This window comes from Vigna unguiculata, chromosome 7 (genome assembly GCF_004118075.2).
Source record: "Vigna unguiculata cultivar IT97K-499-35 chromosome 7, ASM411807v1, whole genome shotgun sequence".
Lineage (NCBI taxonomy): Eukaryota > Viridiplantae > Streptophyta > Magnoliopsida > Fabales > Fabaceae > Vigna > Vigna unguiculata.
Window position 1 is genome coordinate 3,279,260 of NC_040285.1, and position 16,655 is coordinate 3,295,914.

The 16,655-nt window shown below is 27.7% G+C and overlaps 1 pseudogene; it reads left to right on the forward strand.

Moving 5' to 3' along the window:
* The first annotated feature begins 13,902 nt into the window (after positions 1-13,902).
* Positions 13,903-16,247, forward strand: LOC114192403 (annotated as a pseudogene).
* Positions 16,248-16,655: the final 408 nt, after the last annotated feature.

Here is a 16,655-nt window from a genome sequence, read left to right on the forward strand (position 1 = left end):
CGTTAATCGCACCATTTTTTTAGACCCTCCTAATCTGAGTTCTCTTTGGGAGCGAGGCCACAATGTATGAATTTCTCGACTCTTGGTAAAACATTAAGTTTTTTTTTTTTTTTTAAATTTTTGCTGTCATCGCTGCTTTGATATGGATCATCGACTGGTTATAGTTCTGTACATTGCGTTGTGTATTTCAGTGTATGCGTGGTTAACCCTTGATTCTGCTGCATCCATGTCAATTAGACTTGAAACACTTTTTATTGCTTAATTTTGTTCCATGAAATAGTTTCATGCCCTTCCACGTTTTCTTTGCGTACGTCTCTTCATATTTTTGTCTGCATATTTGCAAAAACGTTTTCTCGAATGTATTAAAAGCCTCAAGGTTACGCTTTTAATATTAATCTGTAATGAAAACTTTTATCTTGGAATGTTTTGAATGTAGTCCACATGTACTGTAATTCTAGATTATATATTCCAAAGTTTTCATTTTGAAATATATTTTTCTGGAATGATTACGCAACGTACACTATAGAAACTTTTAATATATTTCGGAAAATATCTTTTGAAAGCATAAAAATTTTAAAGGATCAGTTTTTATCACATTATAATGAAAAAGTGCGCAAAGAAAATATGAAGGTGTGGAAAGTAATTGTATTCATTAAACTATCAAACTAGGCTGGGTTTAGGTATATAGATAAATTATTACTTGTAAGAATTTGTACACGGTAGACATTATATAACCCATTCTCCTACGAGTACAAAAAATTGTTAGATATAAAAATAGTTGGATGAAAATGAGTTAAAGTAAATGAACATAATTTGTTAGATTGGGTTAGAAAGCCTGTTCTTTTTTAAAAGTTTGAAAAAAACCCTGGAATGTTGTATAAATTGTATCTTTTTTTCTCTTCACTTAAAAGTGATTCCGCACTATCGTTCAACAATATGGGTTGATCTTGAAATTGTAGAGGTAGCTTCAAACTTCCTTTTAAGTAATGTTTGTGAGTGAGGCAGTACCGATTTGGAAGCATTGCGTGAAGGATTTGTGTAAGCATTATGAGCCTCCATGGCCATGTATTAATGATGTCTCCTCTCCGTCAATTCAAACTTCAGACATAGACCTATTCAAAGTTTAACAAATGTGAGGTGTGTTGCTCACTATGACATCACCTATGATATATTACTAATCAATATTTAAAGAGAATTTACCAGGAAAACACAAGTTCCAACCTAAAACTTTAAAACAAAAAATTTATGGATTTTCTCTGTAATGAAATGTTCAACTTTTTTAATCTACTCAATGTAATTTAAACCAATCACACTTACATTTCTAATCGGTTTATGCATGAACCCATGAACAAACACTTCAAATAGATTTACATATGGTTATAGCTACCCCTGGTGTTGTTCACCTCCGTACTTTGAAGCTTTTTAAACTCAAAGACATGTATATAAATGTAACTTATTGTATTCCTTAGTCTTTTTTTTTTCTTGGAAAGATTTCCTTATAAAGTCATATAAAAGAACTCTTGTAGATGTGTACTTCAAAGTATTAATGGTGTGTTTTGATAAAGTATTTTAATAAAACAATTTTTTTTTGAAGAATTTAGATTTCTTTATAATAAAATATTTTGTTTGGATAAAGAAATTAAAAAAGTATTTTAAATGTAAGTATTTTTTAAAGTATTTTAATTAACTAAATTACTAAAAATTCAAATATCCTAAAAATACGTGGAATTTGAAATTCTTCTCCACCACAACTTCACACTCTAAACTATCTAAACCTTAAAAATATAAATTATTTAAATATTTTAACTTGACTAATATTTTTTAAATTTAATTAAAAAATTTTATACATTAAAATAAATGTTTAATTATGTTTTAAGTCCTTGATAAATTTAAGAGCTCTCAATGTGAGTCCCTAATAAATTGTTGTGGTCTCTCCTCAAAATTTTAAAACTTTTTAATTGAATCCCTAGAGTTAAATTGCACAATCACTTCCAACCGACAGTGATGACACAAGATCTTTTCTAAATATTTACTATATTTAACGAAACTAGATTTTAAATTTAATTAATTTTACAAAACTATAAAACATGTAACCGAAAAATTATAAAAATAAAATTAAGAATTATAAAATATAAAATTACAAAAATTAACAAATTATAGAACTATAAAATTATATAATTTCATAATTACAAAATTATAAAATATACAAATATAATTTTTATTTTATAATTTTATAGTTTTACAATTTATAATTATAAAACTATAAAATAATTATAAAATAAAAATAAAAATAAATTATATTTGTATATTTTATAATTTCGTAATATAAATTATATATTTTTATATTTTTATAATTTTTTAATTGTTGTAATTTTATATTTTTTAAATTTTAACTTTATAATTTTGTTTTCATAATTTTGCAGTTACATGTTTTATATTTTTGTAATTTTGTAATTTTTGTAATTTTTTAATTTATAATTTTAATTAAATTTTAAAAAAATTTCATTAAATGCAGTTAATATTTGAAAAATATCTCATCAATCGGTCTCTTGTAACAAAATATTATGTAGCGGATAACATTTATGGAGGATAATAGTGTAAGTGTCACATCACAAAGTTAACAACCACACTTAACATAGGGTCTCAATTGAAATATGAATTTTAAGGACCAAATATAGCACAAGAATTTATTAGAGACTAAATTGAAAGTTTCCAAATGTAAAGGAACTTAAAACATAATTAAGCCTAAAATAAATATTGTTAAAATAAAATTTTATTTCATAAGAAATTCAGTTGCTTTCTCCAAACATGAAATTGAAATGTAAGGTATTTTAATTTCTTTATCCAAACAAGTTATTTAGAGAATGAAGTGAATTTAATTGTAAGCAATTTAAATACAATAGATTTCAATTTCTCAACATTGTTGAAATGCTTTATCCAAACACAAGGTAAGAGTTTTTTTAGAAGTTCATAACTTTATGCTAACAACTTGTATTGTGTAAGATATACTTTGGTTAATTTACCAAAATAAGTTAATTTCTTCTTGATATTACCAATTTGAGTTCGCTTTTTAAAAAATTACGGATATGAGTTAAGCGGGAGAATGTTAGAATTAATTGACAAATCAATTCTATTATGTGACTCATTTGAAATATTATGATCCAATTGTTATTTAATAAAATATAAGAACCTATTGATTATTATGGAAAATTGTACTAAAATAAAATAAAGTCAGCCCAACTTGATGGATGTTGGCATATAAAAGGGTATTAGCGTTCAGTATCTTTGGCCATGAGATTCTTTCACAATAAGTCATCAAGAAAAGAGTGTGAGAGAAGAGAGAAGAGAGAGGAAAGAAAGACAAAGAGATAGATTGGAAAAAAGAAATTGAAGAACAAATATTGAAGAACATATTCTCATTGGATCTCTCATGGATCAGATCAAGGTTAGTATCATGATTTGTGTATGTGAATGTGTGAGACTCATGAATCTTTAGATCCTAGAGTAGTTTTCTATAATGAATTATTATCGCATGAAAATTACAAATTAATTTACATTCTCACCCAATCTACATCCACTACTAAAAAAACTCATATTTCCTGTCAATTTTGTTTTGAATTTTTTTTTGTAGAAAATACTTACAAATTTTGTTGTGAAAAAAAGTTTGCAAGAAATTACTACCATTTTTTTTTGCAAAATATTTTGTATAAAACACTTTTCGCAACAAAATTTGTAGGAAATACATACAAATTTTATAATTTCGTAGAAAATAATTACCCACGAAGTCATGATTTGTGTATGTGAATGTGTGAGACTCATGAATCTTAAGATCCTAGAGTAGTTTTCTATAATGAATTATTATCGCATGAAAATTACAAATTAATTTACATTCTCACCCAATCTACATCCACTACTAAAAAAACTCATATTTCCTGTCAATTTTGTTTTGAATTTTTTTTTTGTAGAAAATATTTACAAATTTTGTTGTGAAAAAAAGTTTGCAAGAAATTACTACCATTTTTTTTTGCAAAATATTTTGTATAAAACACTTTTCGCAACAAAATTTGTAGGAAATACATACAAATTTTATAATTTCGTAGAAAATAATTACCCACGAAGGAATTACCTGCAAATTAAGATTCTCGAAAAAATGACAGAAAAAAGTCTTTTCTTGCAAATGTTTTTAACAAATTTGCAAGAAAAATCCCATGTAATATGAGAATTTCTAGTAGTGATCATACATTACACGAACCTATCTGTTGGGCATAATCCCTTTTGATATTCCCAAAAATTAGATTGAAAAATAATTACAAAGACTTAGAGTTGAATGAGAATGCTATAGAAAAAGAAGTAATTGTGAGGATAAAAAGAAGAGATTGGTCACTCATTTCTTTTTTGAATTTTTAAAATTATAGCAACCATTAAAAAGCCTACTATAATATGAAAATGTTGAAGTAAAAATATTGTTTAGTGATAACTTCTAATAATATTTCACATATAATTAAAAGTTAAGTATATTTGACCCAACCAACCAAATTATTTTAATTTAGTAGTTTGATGAAACCAGACATACCTCATAAGCACACCCGTAAAACATCATTGAAAAATACAAATATCATAAAATAAGCAAAATTTACTTAAAAAATATTGTACAACCTCTTTGTTTTAAGATTAAATCACATATTATACATTGCCTATACATTAATGTTGTATTTATTTAGACGAGACGTTATATTCAAGAAAAAGGAAGAAATGATTTGCGGGTGATGTGCACGTTCGTTTTGACGAAGACATATTTGAGAGCTAGAGAAGGAAAGGATTAGCAGGATGCAAAAATTTTTGAATCTCTCTTCAACTGAGGGGATTTAGGGGTGATAGTGGTGAAAATACAATTATACCCTCGTTACGTATCACACTTTATTCGCGTGCATGATATGTGAATGCATCTTTTGTTTCTTTAGTAGCTTTCAAAGGTGTGAGATTCCTGATGAAGACACACTTAAGAGTGACTTTGAGGTGAGTTATTGCCCTGGGTGTGTGTGTGGTGCATGGTTCATGGTTAATAATCCTCAACAGAATGATATGTGGTGAGGTTACATCGTCACAAAGCCATGACTTTTACTTTTGGTTGGAGATCAAAGAAGGAGGAGCATTCCAAAGAAGGGAATAGATTCTCATGCAAGTTGGAACCAATTCCATGGTCAATGCAAAGGAGTTGAAATTGATCCATTGAGGTTGGAATCGATTCCATAAACATTGACAGATCTTAGTACACTTGGATGGGGCCTACTCCCAAATTTTTAATATATATTTAGAATATATTATATTGATAAAAATTAAATTAGATAAATTTTTATTTCTTTTAAAAGTATAACATTTAATGTTAATAAATAATAAAATATAAAATTAAATATAATAAAAAATAAAAAATAAAAAATTTATTGAGTTTTTTTTTCTATTTTCTTTCATATCTTTTAAGTTTCTTACATATTGTATTCATTTTCTACTCTTGCATGTTTTCTTTTGTTCCTGACAAAAAAAAGAAGAAAGAAAGTTACACTTAAATTCATTATTTCTGCTATAGTTTCTCATTTGTTCTCTTCCATTCTTTAAGATAAAAAAGTAACTTTCTTTTGTCCCTTGATAGTGAAATATTACTTTAATATTTAATATTTTTCCCTCTCATGAGTTTTTTGTACATTTCTTTTTGTATGAATATAGAAGGAAAGTTATGTGGTATATGTTTTATCATAATTATTTTTTAATTATGAATTGATTATCATAGATTTTTTTTAGTAATTACATCTCTCAATTTTCAATTAGATCTTGATAAATTACTTTTTAGTCTTAACTTTCTTTTTAAAAAATAGGTACATTGATGAAGAATAATATAATAGATTCATTTTGTTTAAAGTGATAAAAGGAAATATATGTGTGAAGATGAAAATAATACAAATTTATTTCTTCACATATTTGCAAGCATAATACTGAGTATGCAATTGTTGAATTAGAGGAACACTTTCTTAAAATTCAAAGAATTACATATGGAAAGTTTCATATTAATTCCTTAGAACTTAGTCCAAGAAAAAGTTCTCAAAAATGGAAATATTCAACGAGTGAAATAGATGAAATTAGAAAAGTTTATTTAAAATGAATTTCATATTAAATACAACTTCAACACTATTATTTTTCTAATGAACATACACAAAGATTTCAATACTAAATTATAGGAAAAAAAATATGTTTTTAGTTCCTGAAGTTTTACCTAAAATTGAAAATAGTCCCTGGACGAAACTTATATACTGTTACACTTTTAAGAGTATTGGTTTTGGTCCTTATTTTCCTAACAACGTCAAAGTTTATCTTACATGACAAACGGTGCACCACGTGTTATTATTTTTATAAGGTATAATTACTGATTTGGTATCCCAATATTTTGGTTAAGTTCAATCTGGTCCCCATATTTTTGGTTTGTTCAATTTAGTACCCCAATTATTTAAAAGGATTCAATTGGGTCATCTTCGTTAAGTTGGAGTTAACACCATATCCATACAAGACACATGTCAAGCCGTAAAATTTTTAATTTTTAAAAAATTTTATTTAAAATTTTTTATTTTTTTCAAAAAATTGAAAAACTGCCACATGTCTGTTTACTGTCGTGCCACGTGGCAGCTTACAATCATGACACGTGGTAGTGCTAATAGTTGTTTTCAATTTAGTCCTCTATTTAAATTTTTGGTTCAATGTAGTATCCAAATTCTTTGAAATGATCCAATTTTATCCTTTCCAATTTGAGACCAAATTAGTAACTAATTTTAATTATAACTTATATATACATGTTAAAATAATTGTTTTGAATTTATACATCAAATCACTACACCTAAATATTCAAATTATTTTATTTTTTATAAGTGTAAAAAATTTTAGGTGTAAAAAATGTAAAAAATAAATAATTTAATATTTAGATGAAATGATTTGATGTATATATTAAAAAAAATTATTGTAACATGTATATATAAGTTGTAATTAAGTTTATTTACTAATTCGGTTTCAAATTGGAAAAGACAAAATTAGATCGTTTTAAAGAATTGGGGTATTAAATTAAACCAAAGATTTAAATAGAAGATTAAATTGAAAACAACTATTACCACTACCACGTGTCATGGTTGTAAACTGACACATGACAGTCTATAAATTTTTACAAAAAAAATTAAAAAATTAAAAAAAATTTAAAAAAAATTTAAAAAAATTAAAAAAAAATTAAAAATTAAAAATTTCACGGCTTGACACATGTCCTGTACAGACACAATGTTAACTTTAACTTAACGGATAGAACCAAATTGAATCCTTTTAGATAATTGGAATACTAAATTCAATAAACCAAAAATATGAGAACCAAAGTGAACTTAACTAAGAAATTGGGATATCAAATAAGTAATTATATTTTGGGTTAAGTATGTTTTTAGTCCGTGAACTTTTACCCAAAATTGGAATTCGTCCTTGGTCGAAACTTTGATAAATTTTGGTTCCTAAACTTTAAAAATGAATGAATATAGTCCTTTTAATCCAATTTTGTTAACTTTTTTTTAGGTTTCAAATACATTTCTCAGTAAATATTGAGCTGAGAATGTGTCAAACGGTATAAACAACTTCAATATTTACCGAAAAATGCGTTCGAAACCTAAAAAAAAAAAGTTAACAAAATTGGGTTAAAAGGATTATATTCATTCATTTTTAAAGTTTAGGGACCAAAATTTATCAAAGTTTCGACCAATGACGAATTCTAATTTTGGACCAAAGTTCAGGAACTAAAAACATACTTGACCCTTATATTTTTTATAAAATAAAATATTAACATTCATCTAACCCACACTTTTCAAAATTAATTTATAAAATAAATCCAAAATATGAAATTGCAAATAATAAATATGTGTACAGAAAAAGGAATGCACCCAGAGTAATTTCTTCTTTTTCTTATTATTATTATTATTATTATATTTTTATTTTTATTTTTATTATATTATATAATATTATTATTAATAGATATTTTAATACTAAATTATATATTTTTATTATATTAATAATAAGATTAAATATATAAAATTTTAATATATTATTTTTAACCCTTTCAAAATATTTTACCCAAATTCGTGACTGTCGGCATGAGTGATACCAACGCTAATAGAGTCGATATCTGGGGCGGACACAAGATGCAATTCCTTCCACAGATTTTTGGTCCAAGCAAAGATAACAAAATGCAATTGCTTCCATAATTTTAAGATGCAAAGACAACGCTACTTAAACTTCTGCTTTTGTTTTCTTTTAGTGTTTTTTTATTATTAATATAGATTTTTCTTGTAATAATTTTTATTTATTTATAATAACATGAGAATAATTTTTATACATTGTCGAATTCCAATGGTAAATATCATAAAAAACAGAAGTTTTATTATAAACTCATTTTTAAACTCTCAACAAAGAGTTTACTACATTTCCATCATCTAAATCAATTATTTTAATTTAAGATTCGATTTAGTTTATTCAAATACGTTATTTAATAAAAAGCAATAAAATTTGTATCAAAGTGGATTATTAAAAGAAAAATAATATTTTTAATTATAAAATTAATTTTAATTTTTAGTTCTATGATTCAATCCAAACTCAACTCATTATTGATTTAGTTGGCTTAAAATTTGATGTATATCTAACCCCGTCCAAACTATTTTAATTGAGTAGATAACATATTTGATGAACCCCTTCTACTTATAAACACCCCTAACTCATAAATTTATTGAAAAATAATAAAAAATCATAAAATAAATACGACTTACTTGAAAAATATTGTACAATTTTTTTAATTTTAACATTAAATCTAAACAGTAACATAATGAGTTAAAAAAATTAATAGATGACATTTCTTAATTTTTTTAATAAGTCTCACAATCTTTGTAAATACTATTATTAACTTTTGGGTTAAACATAATCAGATATGTGTGTTTTGAAAGTGGTCAATCATTATGCAGCTATGTCCGAACCTTTTTTTTTTCTTTCTGTCTTCTTTTATCACTTTTGAAATGTTTTTATTTTTATGGGTTCAAATTTAATTATTATTTTTTAAAATTTAACCACTTTTAATTACAAAACTACCTATAAAATAAATAAAATTTATTTACAATAAATTTATAATAGAATTATTTTAATTTTATAATGATAATAATAATAATTTTATTATTTTTAATTATTAATTAAAAAAAGTGAACACATTCACGTGCTTTTACTAGCATGTAGTAATATATTTAATTATTTATTTTATAGTCATATATATGGTTTAAACCTAAACCTATAATATCTACTGAGTTGAGCTAATTAAATAATTTGGGTAACCTATAATTTTATATAAATAATATGTAAGTATAGTATTTTATATTTTATATCTAGTATATTTATTCAATTAATTAGTTATTTTTTATTGCATTTGGATAAGATGTAAATGATATATACTTTGTTTGACCTAACATACTATCACCTAAAATAAGAATTATAAAACTTTGGTAAGAGGAGAATTTTAACAGGTTTTAATAATATTTAAGTTTTTATTTATGTAAAAATTAAAAATTATAACATGAATAAAATAAATTTTATGATATAAAACCCAATGATTATAATAAACATGCTGAGTCTCTGCTGTATGATATTAAAACTAATTTATAGAATAAATATATTTTTGTTTTATCATTACATAACAAAATTATAATTTAAATTGATAATACTTAAATATAGGTTTCAGTTACTAAATTATATTTAAATTACTAATTTAAAATATATACAAATAATTTATAATTTATTTAATTAATAATATTAGATTTAAAATGAATTTACATAGTTAATTGTGTTTTTATTATTATATTAAAAAATTAAAGTGATTCAAATTTGATGTATTAATGTATCAGTCTTTTGCCCTATAACCATTTCACAAAACAATAAACAAATTTAAAAGAATGTTACGTTTATTTCTTCCAAGATCGGGTTCACACTTTCTCTAATTTTAAAATAAGCATTTTTTATAATTTTTTACGACGTTTTATCAAAGCAACAGTTACATTTATTTTAGTTATCAAAAGACGCTTAATAACTTTTACTTTTATTTTATTTAAAAAATAATATATTAAACAATAAGTACTAAAATTCAAACTTCAATGTTTAAAACATGAAATTTAAAAATATTAAAAAAAAGTGTAAGACCCTAGAAAATGGCGTTTTAAAAGTGATAGTGGTTTAAAAAATAGTGAGACTCGATTATTTTAATATTAAAAGATTTTAGTATAAATAGAATTGTTATAAACGAGTTTCATTATTTTAAAACACACCATCTCTCTAGAAACCACTTTTCTAGAGTTCTCTGACTTCTCTCTAGAGGTTTTGTCTCTCTGGTCGTCTGATTGAAGAACCGAGACCGTAGGATTGATCCTCTCGGCGAGCTCTTCAAATTGGACCGATCAGTTTCTCCGTTCGCGTAAGTTGAGTTTTCGCTCTTTATTTTAGTCTTCTTCTCTTTTCTGTTGCATGCAGGCCCTCTTTCGCTTGCATGCGACGTTTTAATCATTAGTATGAGTCTCTGCTGATCAGTGATCATAACGGTATGTCCTGATCATTCTTGTGATGTTTCTATGTGTAGATAGAGCATCCTGTGGAGTTAGAGGTGTTGACGTTTTTAAGGCGTTGACGTTTATAAAGTTGTCTAAACAGGATAACAGGTAAGGGAAGCTAACTGTTTTACTTGAATTTCATCTAGAAATCATTCTGATGACTTTGAATTGCATGATTGATTGTTGTATGAGTGCTTGAATTGTGTAATTGAGTGTATGCTTGGATTGTGCTAGATTTCTTTACTGTTGCATGTGAGAACATATTGGGAATCTGGTATTTTCGCCTAAGCGAGCAGCTCTCGCCTGAGCGAAAACACCAGAAACCCATCCCCTGTTTCTGCGCGAGATCTCGCCTAGGCGAGCCAGTCTCGCTTGAGCGAGAGTCACTCTCGTCTAAGCGAGACAACTTAGCCTGAGCGAGAATTTGCCCAGAGTTTGGGTTGTTCGCTGTTTTGAGCCTCGCTCAGGCGAGAATGACTCGCCTAAGTGAGAGAGCCTTTTTGCCTAGGCGAGACCTTCTAGCTTGGGCGAGAAACCCTGCAGTTGAGTGTTATTTCTTTGTTTCTAATGGATGAAGCTATGTTTGAATGTTAAAATATGAACTTAGTTATGATATGCATGAATTGTTATGACTGGTAATATGTGCGGTGAAATTGCATGAAGTTGGAATATGAGAAGAAGTGGTTGAACTAGGATTTCAAGGGAAATTCTAAGAGGAATGTTTTAGTGTATGTAAGGACATAAGGACTCAGTTTTGGTTGGTATCCTGACGCTCCTAGTAACCATTAAGACTCATGTAGAGTATGATGGATTACGTCGGGGGGAGTAGCAGGAGGTCCTGGTCTATGGACCCGATCCGCCATAGAGGTGATGGGACTTACCCTGGGAGTGGTTGGGTGATAACCCCTTGTGTCCAAACTCTGCAGAGTTTGGGAACCATCGCAGGTGCAAGCCACCAAGAGATCCGATGTCGCTTACATAATCCGGATATTGAGTCTAGAGTCATGTAAATGTGTTGTGGTGGTCTATATGATTCTGGTGATAATGAGAAAGATTGCGTGGTTTCTGTTTATAATTGAACTGCATGATTCCTTAATCAGATTAGCTTACCCTTGCTTTTTGTGTTCCTGTCTTGTGTTGTATGTTTCCTTTTGCGATGATCACCTATTCGGTGGGAGCAGATGTGGTTGCAGTGTCAAAGGCACTTCTGGAGGATGAAGAGCCATCGTGTTAGTGTTGAAGAGGAGGTTTCCAGTGGGAGCTTTAGCAGTGGTCAGTAGTACCGAGTTTATTAGTTTAGTTTAAGTGTATAAGTGATATATTTTTATAGTCATACCTTTTGTAAGACTGTATTAATATATTGGGTACACTGGATTATCTGTTTTGGAACTATGATGAAACTCCCTATTTTTATTAATTTTAAGATGCTGAAATTGGGATGTTACAAAAAGCAATTATATGTTCTCTTAATTATAAATCTTTTAATAAAACGAACACAAAACTATATTTAAAAAAAATGTTATTTTAATAAAATTAACAAATATTTATAATATGTATGATTAAACTTATTACATTTAAACACGACTTTAAGTGTAAAAATAAATAAAATAAGAATGATGTGTTTTATTTTATCAACAAGACTAGGATGGTTATTTTTATCATAAAATTAAAAAGTATATATTATTAAAAGATACAAAAGTATTATGACTTAAATTGTTAATATTTATAAAATAAATTTTAACTATTAATTATAATAAATCAATTTAATATATAAAAGTAATAGTTAAAATATCGGTTAATCAATTAAAATTTACATAATTAAAATATATATTAACATAAAAATATAATAAAAAACAACATTTCAAACATAAATAAAGAAAAACTAGCAGACTAATATATTAAGATTTTGAATCCATCTAATAGAGATATCAAAATGGGTTTCAATTTTTGAGTCAATTCGGCTCCATGAGTTTCAGTCAAGTTGAGTTGAGAAAAATTCAATTTTTTTTTCAAAAGTGAGTTGAATTGAACCCGATTCACTTAATCCACGGATTAAATAGGTTTGAAACAGGTTGAAGATGGGTTGACCCATTTAATTCACTAATATTTTAAAATTATTATGACAAAAATGTATAATTTTTTTATTTATATTTTGTTGAAAAACATGACAAAAACTATGTGATATTAGTCATGCTTGTTTGGATTATATAGATATTTTTTGAAAACAATTCATCATTGGTGATGAGTATGATGAAGACATTAGTTCTTGATTTTAATATAATTTTTATCTCGATAATTGTTTTAAAAATTATTTAAATATTTAAATACTTAACAATAAATAAATAAATTATTATTATTATTTTTATATAGATTGATAAGTGAAGTTGAACTCATTAATTTTTAACCTAGTTTGTTGAACTCATTCGTTTTTAATCTAGCTTGTGAAGCTAACAACGGATTAGCTCGATATGAAATGTCTATCATCTAATTACAGAAGAAGTAAAACTATATGATTTGAATGCATAGTTGAAAACAAAACATCTTATTCATTGCGTTGAAAAAATCAGCAAAACGGGACCGTTTTAATAACTCAGTGTATTGGAGTAGAGACACGTACTGAATCTTCTGCTGCCGACATAAATTTGTCTGTTCCTATCCTTTGGATACTCTTTACATCTTCACTCAAAACGTGGTTGTTGATACAAGTATATTTCGTGGTTGTTGATACAAGTATATTTTGTTACTTTTGTCCGTCTTCAAATTCATCTTTATAATGTCTACCTTTAAATGATAAACTTATATTTTAAATATTGTTGTGTCACTGCTTACAACATTAATATTAGGTCCAGTGAAAATTAGGATTAATTTTTTTTTTATAAAAATTGTGTAAATTTAGGTTTTTTAATAAAATTTTGTTAATTTAATTTGACGTTTTATATGTGTGTCTGAATTAATATTAAAGTAAAAATGAATTAAATAATATAAACAATTCAAATGTTATCGTCAAAAGTGTTTGAAACGTTAAATAAATTTAAAAAAATATAGTTAAAAGGGTTAAATACATATATTTTTAAAGTTGAAAGATTAAATTGATCTAAAATTAAAATTTTGAAGAAGAAGTGATTTTAATTTTTACTTAAAAAGAGCTGACGCACAACAACATATTTAATCCTGCTTAAAAGAATGGTTTTTAATACTGGGTTCTATAAATGTGTGGACATGCAGCCTTAGTAACAGTTTCTCTAAGTTCTCGATCATGGCTTCGAATGGAGAAAATCTTGCTCAGAAAAACCAAGTGGTGGTGGTTCTGATACCTTTCCCTGCACAAGGCCATCTGAATCAGCTTCTGCATCTCTCAAACCTTATCTCATCACACAACATACCAGTTCACTATGTTTCCACTGTCACTCACATTCGCCAAGCCACACTTCGGCGTCACCAATCCATTTTACATTCATTTCCATGCCTTTGAAGTTCCAGCCTTTGTTTCCCCTGCTCCCGATCCAGAAAACGATTTCCCATTTCATCTATTTCCTTCCTTTGAGGCCTCTATGCATCTTCGAGACCCTGTGAGGAAACTGCTTCAATCCCTCTCTACCCAAGCCAAAAGGGTTATAGTTATCCATGACTCTGCCATGGCTTCAGTGGCGCAAGATGCCACAAACATGCCTAATGTTGAGAATTACACTTTTCACAGCACATGCGCCTTTAGCATCTACATTCACCATTGGGACAGAATGGGAAGACCTCCGGTTGAAGTCATGCACGCCCTTAAAATTCTTTCGGCTTTTTTTGTAAAAAGGGGTCACTTTGACCAAGAATTTGTAAAAAAGAATCGTTTGAATTTTTTTTTGCAAAATAAGGTCAAGCCGTCGTGGTGGAGGACGACATTAAAGGTGAAGCCGTCCTCCACCGTGCCGGTTTCTTTTTTTTATTTCCAAAAAGCGAAACCGTGCTCTCAGAAGCCGATTTCTATATATTTTAAAAGTGAAGTCGTCATTGGGCCTGACGACTTCACTTATATATTTAATTATATATTATTTAGTTTTTTTTAAATATTTGTTTAAGTAAAAATATGAAAAATAGTTTTAAAAAAATTCTAAAATACTTAATCGTTAAACCTTAATACAAAATTAAGAAGATAAAATGATACAAATTAAAAAAATATTAAAAAATCCTTCCATAATTATATTTGAATATTTAATTTGTTAATGTTTATTTTATTTGTGGTTTAGTTAGTCTACTAACTATCAAGTATCATTTAATAAAATACTAAATTTGTAAAATCAAATGAAGAAATAGAGAACGTTTTGACCAAATCAGAAGAAACTAGCGAAAAAATCGCCATTGAAGATGTCACTTTATTTCTCTACTGTAAACAAATATTTAAAAAAAACTAAATAATATATAATTAAAATATATATATATATATATATATATATATATATATATATATATATATATATATATATATATATATATAAAGCTGAATGTGTAAAAAAAAAAAAAACCAAAAAGTGAAGTCGTCATGCCCAAGGACGACTTCACTTTCAAAATATATAGAAACCGGCTTCTGAGAGCACGGTTTTGTTTTTTTGAAAGAAAAAAAAAGAAACCGGCATGGTGAAAGACGACTTCACCTTTAATGTCGTCCTCCACCACGACTACTTGATCCTATTTTGCAAAAATAAATTCAAGTGATCCATTTTTACGAATTCTTTGTCAAAGTGACCTTTTTAAAAAAACCCAATTCCTTCTCTGGAAGGATGCTTCCCAACCCAATTCTTCGATTTCCTTATTGCACAAAGAAATCTCCTCAAATTCAGTGACGGAACCATCTACAACACAAGCAGAGAGATTGATGGTGATTACATTGAGTTGATGGAGGGTATCACTGGTAAGAAGATTTGGGCACTGGGACCGTTCAACCCTTTAGCCGTTGAGAAGAAAGATTCAAAAGGAAGGCACTTATGCATGGAGTGGCTTGATAAACAAGAGCCAAATTCAGTGATATATGTGTCTTTTGGGACAACAACAACTTTCAAAGTGGAACAGATCCAAGAGGTTGCAACTGGGTTGGAACAAAGCAAGCAGAAGTTCATCTGGGTGCTGAGAGATGCTGATAAAGGAGACATCTTTGATGAAAAAGAAGCAAAAAGACATGATCTTCCAAATGGGTTCGAGGAGAGAGTGAAAGGAATGGGGGTGGTTGTGAGGGATTGGGCACCCCAATTGGAAATTCTGAGCCACCCTTCAACAGGGGGGTTTATGAGTCACTGTGGATGGAACTCGTGCTTGGAGAGCATAACCATGGGAGTGCCAATAGCAACATGGCCCATGCACTCTGACCAACCAAGAAACGCAGCTTTGATAACAGAAGTTCTGAAGATTGGTTTGGTTGTGAAGGATTGGTCACAGAGGAATTCGGTGGTGAGTGCTTCAGATGTTGAGAATGGTGTGAGAAGGTTGATGCAAACAAGGGAAGGTGATGAGATGAGAGAGAGAGCAGCGATGCTTAAAAATGCGATCCGTAAGTCCACGGAAGAAGGTGGAGTTTCTCGCATGGAAATGGATTCTTTCATTGCTCACATCACTAAATAATCTCATCAGTTTCTATTTGTGTGATTTGTTCCAGTTTTATAGAAACAATACTGTTTTTGTTCGTGGGTTTGAAAGTTGCTTCGTAGTTATGGATGAAAAGGGTCATTTTCTGCTGACCACGCCTCCAATCCACTACAATGACCACGTATTTAACACTAACAAAATAATATCTTAATTTTAAATATAAAATAATTAAAATAATCATTCAAAATTAAAGAGTAAAAATGTTATTCTTTTAATTGACTTTGGAATGTTATAATAATAATAATAAAAAGTGTATATACAATTTTTTGAAATTATTCCAATATAAATTATATATATATATATATATATTATATATAAGCCAATTTAATTAAAAAATTAGTTTGATACGATAAGCTTGATTAATTATGTACATGAGCCTCTAAT